At 39.8% G+C, this 14,199-nt stretch overlaps 1 long non-coding RNA gene and 1 other non-coding gene across 2 annotated transcripts; one reads left to right on the top strand and one right to left on the bottom strand.

The window, feature by feature from the left end:
* The first annotated feature begins 5,260 nt into the window (after positions 1–5,260).
* LOC112738320 (uncharacterized) lies at positions 5,261–8,348 on the top strand. Its single transcript, XR_003169351.3, has 4 exons — positions 5,261–5,438; positions 5,534–5,587; positions 5,663–5,810; positions 8,055–8,348. It is a non-coding gene; the product is annotated as an uncharacterized lncRNA (long non-coding RNA).
* Positions 8,349–8,595: 247 nt separating this feature from the next.
* LOC112739909 (small nucleolar RNA R71) lies at positions 8,596–8,703 on the bottom strand. The gene has a single exon (XR_003170844.1). It is a non-coding gene; the product is annotated as a small nucleolar RNA R71 (small nucleolar RNA).
* Between the last annotated feature and the right edge of the window lie 5,496 nt (positions 8,704–14,199).

Below are 14,199 nucleotides of genomic sequence, written 5' to 3' on the forward strand. Positions count from 1 at the left end.
ATCAGTGTGCATGTTGAGAAGTTAAAGTTAATCCTGTGGATTGATTGGTTAACGTAGAGTTGATTTAAAGATTATTTGATATTAAAAGTTTGAGAAGAATTGATAAATAGTTGGTCAGGACCTGGAAAGGGTAATCAAATGAATTATAAGGAATGATGATGAAAGGTGGAAAGGGAGGTTGTTAACAAAAGGAGTTAATATGCCATGGCTTGATGAATGATTAAACAATGATTATGACTATGAAATGGCTTATGAATGATGATATCTGAGATACGAGTTCCTGGGTAAAACCGTGCTTGCCACCACGTGTTCCAGGTTGATTCTGATACTCTGTTAACCCTACGTCGTAAGGGTGACCGGGCACGTATAAATTCCCGGGTATGGATCAACCCCATTGAGTGATTATATGATGAATGTATGTGAATCTATGCATAGACTCTTGGGGATGCGCGACGAGGGACAGTCTAAGGTTTTCGGACTTGTCGGGTTGGCTGGATAACCGACAGATGGCCCCATCAGCCATAGGACAGACATGCACCATATGCATTTGTTTGCTTTGATTGCTATGCATTTTCTGGGTTTGCCTAATTGATTTATATCGCCTGCTACTGCTATACTTGCTATTTGTACTATCTGCTCATTACTTGTGCGTGATCTTGTTTGGTTGCTTGTTTTTGTTGCATTGTGGACGATGGAGGGATGGAGGAAAGGAGAAATGGCTTGGTGTTGATTGAATATTGAAAATGAAGGATTAACCACATGACCGTATTTCGTTCGGTGGCTTTCGTGATAGTGGTTCAGTGGCTATCGTGATAGTGGTTCAGTGGCTATTGTGATAGTGGTTCAGTGGCTATTGTGATAGTGGTTCAGTGACTATTGATATAGTGGTTCAGTGGCTATTGTGATAGTGGTTCAGTGGCTATTGTGATAGTGGTTCAGTGACTATTGATATAGTGGTTCAGTGGCTATTGTGATAGTGGTTCGGTGGCTATTGTGTTTTTCGGTTCAGTGGTTGTTGTTAGGTTAAGTTTGAACTTGAATAAGTTAGGCAGATTTAGAATACCTACCCCTGTTTATGGCTTCTATTTTGTGCTCAAGTTGGATAATTGAATAACGGAGTTCTAGGATTGCCTATAGCATTCTCAGGACCGTACTTCTTATGCGCGTGGCACTTTTACCATGCTGAGAACCTCCGGTTCTCATTCCATATTGTGTTGTTGTTTTTCAGATGCAGGTCGAGAGGCTCCTCGCTAGGCGTCTGGATTCTGGAAAGCGAAGTAGTTCTTGGGTGTATTTTGGTTTCTATTTGTATATATGTATATATAAGTGTAGCTTACTCTCCAAGTAATTTATGTATGCTGCTCCTCTTAGAGGTTGAGGGAGAGATAGGAGTTTACTTTGGTATTTTGGTATATTTTGGGGACACTTATGTATGTTTATATGTATATACGTATCCTCCGGCCAGCCTTAGCTTCGCAGGCTGAGTGAGAGGCTAGTTATGCTGTTCCTTGGCTTTCCTTTATCTCTTCGTTTATTGTTCTATCATATTCCTATTAGGTTTCTTCACCCGCAAGTAATTCGATTTCCCGAGAGTTGTGCTTTTTATTTTGCGATTTTGTTTTGCCCGTTTTTTTTTAAGGCTCCTAGTTAAGTATCTCTCTTCCTATTATTATATATATATAATTCTATCTTTAGAGGTCGTAATATCTTACTATCTCAATCTTATGACTTAAGCATAAGATTTAGGATAGTAGGGTGTTACATTATGGTATCAGAGCAGTTCGTTCCTATAGAGCCTGAGGGACGGACTGATTATGCCTCTGGGAATACTTTGGGTGTCTACACATGCTATTTAGGGTATCTAACTGATATATGAGGCATGAATGCTCATGAGCATGCATTTGGGACTGTGAAATACTAAACTAGAGATATTGAGACTGATCACCTTGATATCACTTGTTTGGAGTGAACAGGAACCAAATGGCATCTCGTAGGCGCCGTCGTGAGCGTAAGCAAGGTCGAGGACGGAGAGCTGATGAGGTGACTATACCGGTAGGTAGTTTAACCGATATCGTGACCGCAATGACGAGTGTTGTTGCTGCCATTGGCGCTGTTGCTGCTGCGACCATCCGAGTGATGGATGGGATGGAATCACAAGCTGGAACTGGCAACGATGGTGATGGTGAACATGAAGGTGGACATAATGTTCCGAATACATGGGTGCCAGCGGGTTATCCGGAGCAAGTTAACACGGGTCAAACAACGGGAGAAAGCTCAAGGAGAACTGAGGTAGCAAGGAATAGTCGCCAGGAACCCTTCACAAAGAAAAAGGAAAAAAATTACACCTAGGAGCCAAAATTTCAAGAAGAATCATTTTGTCGCTTCACATTCTCAGCGCGGGAACAATGACCGAAGGAACGATAATCGTTCGGACCCAAATCCAGAAGGGCAAACTAGTGCTCAACCGGGTGACTTAAGGTGCTCAAGTTGCAAGAGGTACCATCCAAACAGACCATGCAGGGCAGGATTAGGTGTATGTTATAAGTGCGGGAGGCCGGGGCATATGTCTTGGAATTGTTTGTACAGAGGAAGCCGGGATGCAACCGAACCCGATTTTCAAACCCGAGGTAATTATGAACCAACAGTTGAATTTTTTAATTTCCTTGCCTACCATTGATATGTAATGTTCCTTCGTGACGCGTGACGAGTTTCAGTAATCATGAGGTCCAAGTCGATGATTAGTCGAAAACTATTGGTTGTTGAGTCGAAGGGAGTACTAGAAGAGGGAATCACCTAACAAACTATTTCTTTGTGGGAAGCATCGGTTATGCTGGAGAAGAAAGAAGAGAACGGTAGGAAACCTTATGCAGAGAGAGTGTGCTAACGAATCTTCGCGACTCGATCTAATCCTTCTTTTGAAACCTACATTGACATTCGATCCGGAGCTTTTCCTAAATAGCTTGACTACCTTTCTAACTTTACTCCTTGTGCACATGAATATTGTTTCTTCCAGGATGAGTCTGAGCTTGTCTTGGTATAAACGCGTAATCCTTGAATCTTGTACCCTCGCTATGACTAGAGTTGCCTTGTTCGCAAACCATGTTCTTCAGAATCAGCAGAAATTTCTTTGACTCTATACGCTCTGTTCTCTCTACTAAGGGTCTTTAATTTGAACTCTTTTCTTGAGATGCACCTAGGTTCTTCTCCTTGTGCATTTCCTTATTTCGGTATAATCCTGATTAACCGTGTACAAGATTTTCTTTTTAATCCTTACGAACACCGTTTGTATTGCTCATTCATTTTTCGAGCTTAATGTCCTTTTGAAAATTAACTCGAGCCTATATTAGTATCATGTATAAAGTATAGCTGCAACTATTGAGATGTTGATTCCTTAAGAGCAAGACTTTTGGATACGAAAAATGAAGCAGGTAAGCATGCGCCGCCAAAAAGAGTTTTGAAGCATTAATTCTTGCAGACTACAAAGCCTATGATTAGTTTAATACGCTAGAACATACACCGGTTACATGGATACCCGAATATGAAGAGAGCTTCCAACCTCCAAGAGAAGGATTAACCCCAAATCCAGTAATCAGGATACCCGAACTTATTTAACAACTCGGAATTAGTGCGATACATTACCAGAGGGGTTTAGGATACGTGTAAATACAACATCGTAAAGTGGTAACAGATGCCCTAAGTAAGAAGTTTTTGGGAAAAATGCTTGGATATTAAGGGTATAGCTAAAGGAGTCAAACTAAATCTATTGCGATTTTAAAACATAGCAAAGACGAAATGCAGGAAGCGTGAGGGGACGATAAATACCTACCAAGGATGTCGAAGTCTGGCAAACGAAAGGGAACTAAGAAAGGATTTATATGTTTAATGTCGAAGTAGAGATCGTAGAGTCAAGGACTTAAGGAGTGCAATAACAGTGATAAGGAGCTACTAAGAGAACCAAAGCCGGCTGAATCAAGAAGACACCATGAGTGGGTTATGTGTCGAGATTAGGAGTTAGAGTGAGAAACTGTTGTCCGAAGAATACAAGAGAGGATTTTTGAAGTTACCTTGGGGTTCTAAGACGTATCGCGAATTTAAGAAGATATTTTGAGCCGCCAGAAGTGAAGAACAAAGTGACGATCCATGTGATTACATGTTCGACGCATGAGGAAGAAAAGAGGGACCACCAGAAGCCATGCGAATGCTACAACTGTCGAAAATTCAGCATTAAAGGTAAAAGAGAATAACCATCGATTTCATAATAGGTTGCCGACGACTAGGACAAAAGGTGATACTGTTAGGGAACTGTGGATCAAGTGACCAGGCCCATTTTGCCCATCGGAGTAAACCACTTCTTGGGGATATCAAAGAGACTATGCATCAAGGAGAAGGTGAGACTTCACAGTATGTTAAACACATTTGAATTAACCGAAAACTGGAATACCAAACGTCTTAGTTCCTGAATTTGACAGCCGAAACAACGGAGGAAGAGTGACACAAATCTAAGTTAGAATTCTCACTATGAAAGCCGACAAAAGAGTTAGGCAGATCTAAGAAGAAGACTTCTCAAGTTGGAAGGAAGAGGATACCTATTTCTGAAGATCACTTCAACGAACTAGAATCGGATGATCAATCAAAAACTAAAAAGCTAAATCCCCATCACATCGGACTAGTGGCGTATAGGATCGTTTTACTATCACAATGTTCGAACCTGCATGATGTGTTTCACATATTACAGCTTCATAAATACACCTTCGACCCAGTTATGTCCTACAACCAGAATCAGTCCAAGTAAGAGAAGGTCTGACGCTTCCAGTAACTCTGGTTAGGATTGATGATACTAGCATTAAACGTTTACGCAGGAGAGAGGTTTTCTTAAGTGAAAGTAGCTTGGTGTTGGGCTGGTATTGAAGAATACACCTAGAAACTTGAGACAGAGATGCGGAAGGACTACCCACACCTCTATTCAGGTAGCGCACTCTGAATTTTGAGGACAAAATTCCTAATTAGGTGGGTAGGATGTAAACCCCGCTAAAATCGGTATATAATTAGTCAATAAATCGAATTTTCAATAGGAAAATTAAATACGCAAAACTGATATCAAAATAGGATAGAGCTCGTCGAAACGAGAATTTTGATACCAATTTCGAAAAGTTTGGCCCAAGATTGGGCCGGATGGGCCGAACTGGTTGAACCGGACCCAAAATGGGCCCAAGGCCCAACCAAACCCAATCCATTAAAGAGGCACAGCTTCTTATTTCCTTTCTTCTTCATTATTCACGCTGGGAAACTTTCTTAGGGGGAAGAAGAACACAAGCAAAAACCTAACCCTCACTTTAATTTCAAATCCATGTAACTTTTGATCCGGAGCTCCGATTGACGAACCGTTTGCGGCCACGCGTTCACCGTGACGAGCTCTATGAAACCCATGGAACAATTGGGTAGGTAACTCATTATTTCCTTCTCAGCCAGCTTCTCCTAATTTCGGAAATTTATGAACAATTAAGTCAAAAATTGTTCAATTCTTGTGTTCTAGGTTCAAGTTAGCTTCCGGAACTTGTGGGCTCAAGCTATTGAGCATATGGGTATGGTAAGAATACCCTAACCCTAGCCAAATCTTGTTTTAGTAATGGAGAACTGAAATTGGAATATGTATATGTAATAGGTGTAGATTAAGTGGGTATATATGCATTGGGAATATTTGGAGGCTTGTTGGTGATCAAAGCTTAGTTTGTGGCTGTTTTACTTGAGCTTGAAGAGGCTGTAATTTTGTGTTAAGAAGCTGCCTTGGGTGAATTAAGTGATCGGCCAAGGTATGGTTTAAGTTTCATACGTTTAATATTTACGGTATTGTGAAAGCTTAGGTTAGAGGTACCATAGGATAAGTTGAATTGTTTGTTGTATTTAATGATTAGCCTTGTAATGTTATTGGAATAGATTTGTTGGTGGACATATATATTGGAATTATGAGGTGTGGAAGTTATTAATAGTGTGTTCTTATATTTATTTATGATGGATTAGGATTGGTGTTTGTTGATAAGGATGTAGAGTTGTGTTGTGGTGGTATTGCATGTGCTGTAACTAATTATGTAATGATCGGAATTACATGAGACCAAGTCTGGGCTAAACTTGGGAATATAAGGAACTAAACTGGAAAATTTGGGACCTTTTTGTTAAATATACAATTTATGGCAATTTTTTTAAAGTTAGGTTGTTAAATCTGTCCTGCAGCAGAAAATGTCAAACAGGGCAGCAACTTGTTTACCTTGTTGCGACTTCTACGAGTTGAGTTTTGGAGCGAAACCAATTTTGTTATAAAATTTGAATAATTTTCCTTATTTCTCTAAAACCTCTTAATTTTAAGAGTTGAGGATTGGGAGTTGTGAGTTTTTGAATATTGGTGGTCAGAGCTGAAAAGAAACAGATTTCAGCAAGCTATGTATCAACTTCCAATGCTTGTAACTCTTAGAATTGAATAACAATTGGGTTGCAACCAAGACACACTTGTTCCTGGATGAGTAAAGTTTAACTACATTACTTTTCAAAGTCATTGGATTTAACTTGGATTTTATATTGAATTTTGAATATCATATGCTGCTGCTGTTTTTCTGGTTTTATGCACTGCAGAGCAGTCACGGTTTTTCTTTTATTCCCGAGGCTAGAAAAATCAGAAGATTATGATATTTAGTTTGTTAGAAAGCTTATTTCAATATGAACGCCTGGATATAAAGTTTGTGCAATTCTGAGTTCATTTGCTATATTAGAAACAGAAAAGAAAATAGAGTGTCGAGGATGTCTTAGTGATGGTCATGGGTTCGAGAAGTTAAAGTTTAATCCTCGTGTGATGTGATTGGTTAACGTTAGAGTTGGGTTGATTTAAAGATTATTTGATATTAAGAAGTTTGAGAAGAATTTGATAAATAGTTTGGTCAGGACCTGGAAAGGGTAATCAAGATGAATTATAAGGGAATGATGATGAAAGGTGTGAAAGGGAGGTTGTTAACAAAAGGAGTTAATATGCCATGGCTTGATGAATGATTAAACAATGATTATGACTATGAAATGGCTTATGAATGATGATATCTGAGATACGAGTTTCCCTGGGTAAAAACCGTGGCTTGCCACCACGTGTTCCAGGTTGATTCTCGATACTCTGTTAACCCTACGTCGTAAGGGTGACCGGGCACGTATAAATTCCCGGGTATGGATCAACCCCCATTGAGTGATTATATGATGAATGTATGTGAAATCTATGCATAGACTCTTGGGGATGCGCGACGAGGGACAGTCTAAGGTTTTCGGACTTGTCGGGTTGGCTGGATAACCGACAGATGGGCCCCATCAGCCATAGGACAGACATGCACCATATGCATTTGTTTGCTTTGATTGCTATGCATTTTCTGGGTTTGCCTAATTGATTTATATCGCCTGCTACCTGCTATACTTGCTATTTGTACTATCTGCTCATTACTTGTGCGTGATCTTGTTTGGTTGCTTGTTTTTGTTGCATTGTGGACGATGGAGGGATGGAGGAAAGGAGAAATGGCTTGGTGTTGATTGAATATTGAAAATGAAGGATTAACCACATGACCGTATTTCGGTTCGGTGGCTTTCGTGATAGTGGTTCAGTGGCTATCGTGATAGTGGTTCAGTGGCTATTGTGATAGTGGTTCAGTGGCTATTGTGATAGTGGTTCAGTGACTATTGATATAGTGGTTCAGTGGCTATTGTGATAGTGGTTCAGTGGCTATTGTGATAGTGGTTCAGTGACTATTGATATAGTGGTTCAGTGGCTATTGTGATAGTGGTTCGGTGGCTATTGTGTTTTTCGGTTCAGTGGTTGTTGTTAGGTTAAGTTTGAACTTGAATAAGTTAGGCAGATTTAGAATACCTACCCCTGTTTATGGCTTCTATTTTTGTGCTCAAGTTGGATAATTGAATAACGGAGTTCTAGGATTGCCTATAGCATTCTCAGGACCGTACTTCTTATGCGCGTGGCACTTTTACCATGCTGAGAACCTCCGGTTCTCATTCCATATTGTGTTGTTGTTTTTCAGATGCAGGTCGAGAGGCTCCTCGCTAGGCGTCTGGATTCTGGAAAGCGAAGTAGTTCTTGGGTGTATTTTGGTTTCTATTTGTATATATGTATATATAAGTGTAGCTTACTCTCCAAGTAATTTATGTATGCTGCTCCTCTTAGAGGTTGAGGGAGAGATAGGAGTTTACTTTGGTATTTTGGTATATTTTGGGGACACTTATGTATGTTTATATGTATATACGTATCCTCCGGCCAGCCTTAGCTTCGCAGGCTGAGTGAGAGGCTAGTTATGCTGTTCCTTGGCTTTCCTTTATCTCTTCGTTTATTGTTCTATCATATTCCTATTAGGTTTCTTCACCCGCAAGTAATTCGATTTCCCGAGAGTTGTGCTTTTTATTTTGCGATTTTGTTTTGCCCGTTTTTTTTTAAGGCTCCTAGTTAAGTATCTCTCTTCCTATTATTATATATATATAATTCTATCTTTAGAGGTCGTAATATCTTACTATCTCAATCTTATGACTTAAGCATAAGATTTAGGATAGTAGGGTGTTACACTTAGCAAGCTTAGAGTGGATGTTCAAACCTTCAGACAAAAGGAAGGTGAATTCCTCTATGAAGCTTGGGAGAGATACAAGGAACTGACCAAAAAGTGTCCTTCTGACATGCTTTCAGAATGGACCATCCTGGATATATTCTATGATAGTCTGTCTGAATTATCAAAGATGTCATTGGACCATTCTGTAGGTGGATCCATTCACCTAAAGAAAACGCCTGCAGAAGCTCAAGAACTCATTGACATGGTTGCAAATAACCAGTTCATGTACACTTCTGAAAGGAATCCTGTGAGTAATGGGACGCCTCAGAGGAAGGGAGTTCTTGAAATTGATACTCTGAATGCTATATTGGCTCAGAATAAAATATTGACTCAGCAAGTCAATATGATCTCTCAGAGTCCGAATGGATTGAAGGAATCATCCAACAGTACCAAAGAGGCATCTTTTGAAGAAGAAGCTTATGATCCTGAGAACCCTGCAATAGCAGAGGTGAATTACATGGGTGAACCCTATGGAAACACCTATAATCTCTCATGGAGAAATCATCCAAATTTCTCATGGAAGGATCAACAAAAGCCTCAACAAGGCTTTAATAATGGTGGAAGAAACAGGTTTAGCAATAGCAAGCGTTTTCCATCATCCACTCAGCAACAGACAGAGAATTCTGAGCAGAATCTATCTAGTTTAGCAAATATAGTCTCTGATCTATCTAAGGCCACTGTGAGTTTCATGAATGAAACAAGGTCCTCCATTAGAAATTTGGAGGCACAAGTGGGCCAGCTGAGTAAAAGAGTCACTGAAACTCCTCCTAGTACTCTTCCAAGCAATACAGAAGAGAATCCAAAGAGAGAGTGCAAGGCCATTGATTTAACCATCATGGACGAACCTACAAGGGAGGGAGAAGACGTGAATCCCAATGAGGAAGACCTCCTGGGACGTCCAGTGACCAATAAGGAGTTCCTCAATGAGGAACCAAAGGAATCTGAGGCTCACCTAGAGACCATAGAGATTCCATTAAACCTTCTTCTGCCTTTCATGAGCTCTGATGAGTATTCTTCTTCTGAAGAGAATGAAGATGTTACTGAAGATCAAGTTGCTAAGTACCTTGGTGCAATCATGAAGCTGAATGCCAAATTATTTGGTAATGAGACTTGGGAAGATGAACCTCCCTTGCTCACCAATGAACTGGATGCATTGGATAGGCAGAAATTACCTCAAAAGAAACAGGATCCTGGTAAATTCCTAATTCCCTATAACATAGGCACCATGACCTTTGAGAAGGCTCTGTGTGACCTGGGGTCAGGAATAAACTTAATGCCACTCTCTGTAATGGAGAAACTTGGGATCTTTGAGGTGTAAGCTACTAGAATCTCATTAGAGATGGCAGACAACTCAAGAAAACAGGCTTATGGACAAGTAGAGGACGTGTTAGTAAAGGTTGAAGGCCTTTACATCCCTGCTGATTTCATAATCCTAGACACTGGGAAGGATGAGGATGAATCCATCATCCTTGGAAGACCCTTCCTAGCCACAGCAAGAGCTGTGATTGATGTGGACAGAGGAGAGTTAGTCCTTCAACTGAATGAGGACAACCTTGTGTTTAAAACTCAAGGATCTCCTTTTGTAACCATGGAGAGGAAGCATGAAAAGCTTCTCTCACTGCAGAGTCAACCAAAGCCCCTACAGTCTAACTCTAAGTTTGGTGTTGGGAGGCCACAACCAAACTCTAAGTTTGGTGTTGAACCCCAACATTCAAACTCTAAGTTTGGTGTTGGAAGGTTCCAACCTTGCTCTGATTATCTGTGAGGCTCCATGAGAGCTCACTGTCAAGCTATTGACATTAAAGAAGCACTTGTTGGGAGGCAACCCAATGTTATTTAATCATATCTATTTTATTTTCTTTTTGTTATTTCGTGTTTTATTAGGTTGATGATTATGTGAAGTCACAAAAACTACTGAAAAATTAAAACAGAATGAAAAATAGCATTAAAAATAGCACACCCTGGAGGAGAGCAGTCTGGCATTTAAACGCCAGAAACAAGCATCTGTCTGGCGTTTAATGCCAGAAATAAGCACCAAGCTGGCGTTTAATGCCAGAACCAAGCATCAACCTGGCGTTAAACGCCAGAAACAAGCTACATTTGGGCGTTTAACGCCAGAAACAGGCAACAGTCTGGCGTTAAATGCCAGGATTGCACCGCAAGGGCATTTTACACGCCTAATTGGAGCAGGGATGTTAAGTCCTTGACTCCACTTGATCTGTGGACCCCACAGGATCCCCTCAGGACCTATGGACCCCACAGGGTCCCCACATCTTCTTCTCTCTCATCTTCACACCTTTTCATAACATTCTTCCTCAATTAACCTCCACCAATCACCTCCATTACTCCTCCAAAACCATCATACAACCCACCTACACCCACCCACTTAAATTCAAACCATCACTCCTTCCTTTTCACACATCATAACCACCTAAAACCCCTTTGACCGAACCATTCACACACCTCCATCTCCTCCATTTTCTTCTTCTTCTACTCACTTCTTTCTTCTTTTGCTCGAGGACGAGCAAACCTTCTAAGTTTAGTGTGGTAAAAGCATTGCTTTTTGTTTTTCCATAACCATCTATGGCACCTAAGGCCAGAGACATCCTCATTGAAGAGGACAAGCCCATCACTAAGAAAAGGATGGAACAAATAAGAGATCATGAACCTTAACAAGAGCATGAGGAAATTTCCCACCATGAAATCCCTGAGATGCCTCAGGGGATGCACTTTCCTCCACAAAACTATTGGGAGCAAATCAACACTTTCCTAGGAGAATTAAGTTCCAATATGGGACAATTACGGGTGGAGCATTAAGAGCACTCCATCATCCTTCATGAAATAAGAGAAGATCAAAGAGCCATGAGGGAGGAGCAACAAAGACAAGGAAGAGACATAGAGGAGCTCAAGAGCGCCATTGGTTCTTCAAGAAGAGGAAGACGCCACCCTCACTAAGGTGGACTCATTCCTTAATCTCCTTATCTATTTATTTTCTGTTTTTCGGTTGTTGAGCCTTATGTGTTATTTATGTTTGTGCCTTTACTATATGATCATTAGTGTCTAAGTGTCTATGCCTTAAAATTATGAATATGAATCCATCACCTCTCTTGAATGAAAAATGTTCTAAAAACAAAAGAACAAGAAGTACATGGTTTCGAATTCATCCTTGAAACTAGTTTAATTATTTTGATGTGGTGACAATACTTTTTGTTTTCTGAATGAATGCTTGAACAATGCATATGTCTTTTGATATTGTGGTTTATGAATATTAAATATGTTGTCTCTTGAAAGAATGATGAAAAGGAGAAATGTTATTTGATAATCTGAAAAATCATAAAAATGATTTTTGAAGCAAAAAAAAGCAGTGAATACAAAAGCTTGCAGAAAAAAATATAATAGCGAAAAAAATGAAAAAAAAAGAGAAAAAGAAAAAGAAAAAAAGCAAGCAGAAAAAGCCAAAAGCTCTTTAAACCAAAAGGCAAGAGCAAAAAGCCAATAGCCCTTAAAACCAAAAGGCAAGGGTAAATAAAAAGGATCCAAGGCTTTGAGCATCAGTGGATAGGAGGGCTTAAAGGAATAAAATCTTGGCCTAAGCGGCTGAACCAAGCCGTCCCTAACCATGTGCTTGTGGCGTGAAGGTGTCAAGTGAAAACTTGAGACTGAGCGGTTAAAGTCAAGGTCCAAAGCAAAAAAAAAAAAAGAGTGTGCTTAAGAACCCTGGACACCTCTAATTGGGGACTTTAGCAAAGCTGAGTCACAATTTGAAAAGGTTCACCCAGTTATGTGTCTATGGCATTTATGTATCCGGTGGTAATACTGGAAAACAAAGTGCTTAGGGCCACGGCCAAGACTCATAAAGTAGCTGTGTTCAAGAATCAACATACTGAACTAGGAGAATCAATAACACTATCTGAATTCTAAGTTCCTATAGATGCCAATCATTCTGAACTTCAATGGATAAAGTGAGATGCCAAAACTATTCAAGAGGCAAAAAGCTAAAAGTCCCGCTCATCTGATTGGAGCTAAGTTTCATTGATATTTTGGAATTTATAGTATATTCTCTTCTTTTTATCCTATTTGATTCTCAGTTGCTTGGGGACAAGCAACAATTTAAGTTTGGTGTTGTGATGAGCGGATAATTTATACGCTTTTTGGCATTGTTTTTACATAGTTTTTAGTATGATTTAGTTAGTTTTTAGTATATTTTTATTATTTTTTAAATAAAAATCACATTTCTAGACTTTACTATGAGATTGTTAATTTTTCTGTGATTTCAGGTATTTTCTGGCTGAAATTGAGGGACTTGAGCAAAAATCAGATTCAGAGGTTGAAGAAGGACTGCAGATGCTGTTGGATTCTGACCTCCCTGCACTCAAAGTGGATTTTTTGGAGCTACAAAACTGCAAATGGTGCGCTCTTAATTGCGTTCGAAAGTAGACATCCAGGGCTTTCCAAAAATATATAATAGTTTATACTTTGCCCGAGTTTAGATGACGCAAACTAGCGTTGAACGCCAATTCCATGTTGCATTCTGGAGTTAAACGCCAGAAACAGGTTGCAAAGTAGAGTTAAACGCCAGAAACAGGTTATAAACAGGCGTTCAACTCCAAGAAAGATCTTTCCACATGAAAGCTTCAATGCTCAGCCCAAGCACACACCAAGTGGGCCCTAGAAGTGGATTTCTGCATCATTTACTTATTTCTGTAAACCCTAGTAACTAGTTTAGTATAAATAGAACTTTTTACTATTGTCTTTACATCTTTGGATTATCTTTTGTTCATCTTTGGATGTTTAGTTCTTAGATCATGGGGGCTGGCCTCTCGGCCATGCCTGGACCTTGTTCTTATGTATTTTCAACGGTAGAGTTTCTACACACCATAGATTAAGGTGTGGAGCTTTGCTGTTTCTCATGAATTAATACAAAGTACTACTATTTTTCTATTCAATTAAAGCTTATTCCTATTCTAAGATATCCATTCGCACCCAAGAACATGATGAATGTGATGATTATGTGACGCTCATCATCATTCTCACCTATGAACGCGTGCCTGATAAACACTTCCGTTCTACATGCAAGCAAGCTAGAATGAGTATCTCTTAGATATCTAATACAGAGGACTGAGTCCGAGATATTAGAATCTTCTTGGTATAATTTAGAACCCATGGATGGCCATTCTTGAGATCCGGAAAGTCTAAACCTTGTCTGTGGTATTTCGAGTAGGATCTGGGAAGGGATGGCTGTGACGAGCTTCAAACTCGCGAGTGCTGGGCGTAGAGACAGACGCAAAAGGATAGTAAATCTTATTCCAGTATGATCGAGAACCGACAGATGATTAGCCATGCAGTGACAGTGCATTGGACCATTTTCACAGAGAGGATGTGATGTAGCCATTGACAACGGTGATGCCCTACATAAAGCTTGCCATGGAAAGGAGTAGGAATGATTGGATGAAGACAGCAGGAAAGCAGAGGTTCAGAGGAACGAAAGCATCTCTATACGCTTATCTGAAATTCTCATCAATGAATTACATAAGTATCTCTATCCTAGTTGATGTTTTATTTATGTTTT

Source organism: Arachis hypogaea, chromosome 13, assembly GCF_003086295.3.
Source record: "Arachis hypogaea cultivar Tifrunner chromosome 13, arahy.Tifrunner.gnm2.J5K5, whole genome shotgun sequence".
In the NCBI taxonomy this organism is placed as follows: domain Eukaryota; kingdom Viridiplantae; phylum Streptophyta; class Magnoliopsida; order Fabales; family Fabaceae; genus Arachis; species Arachis hypogaea.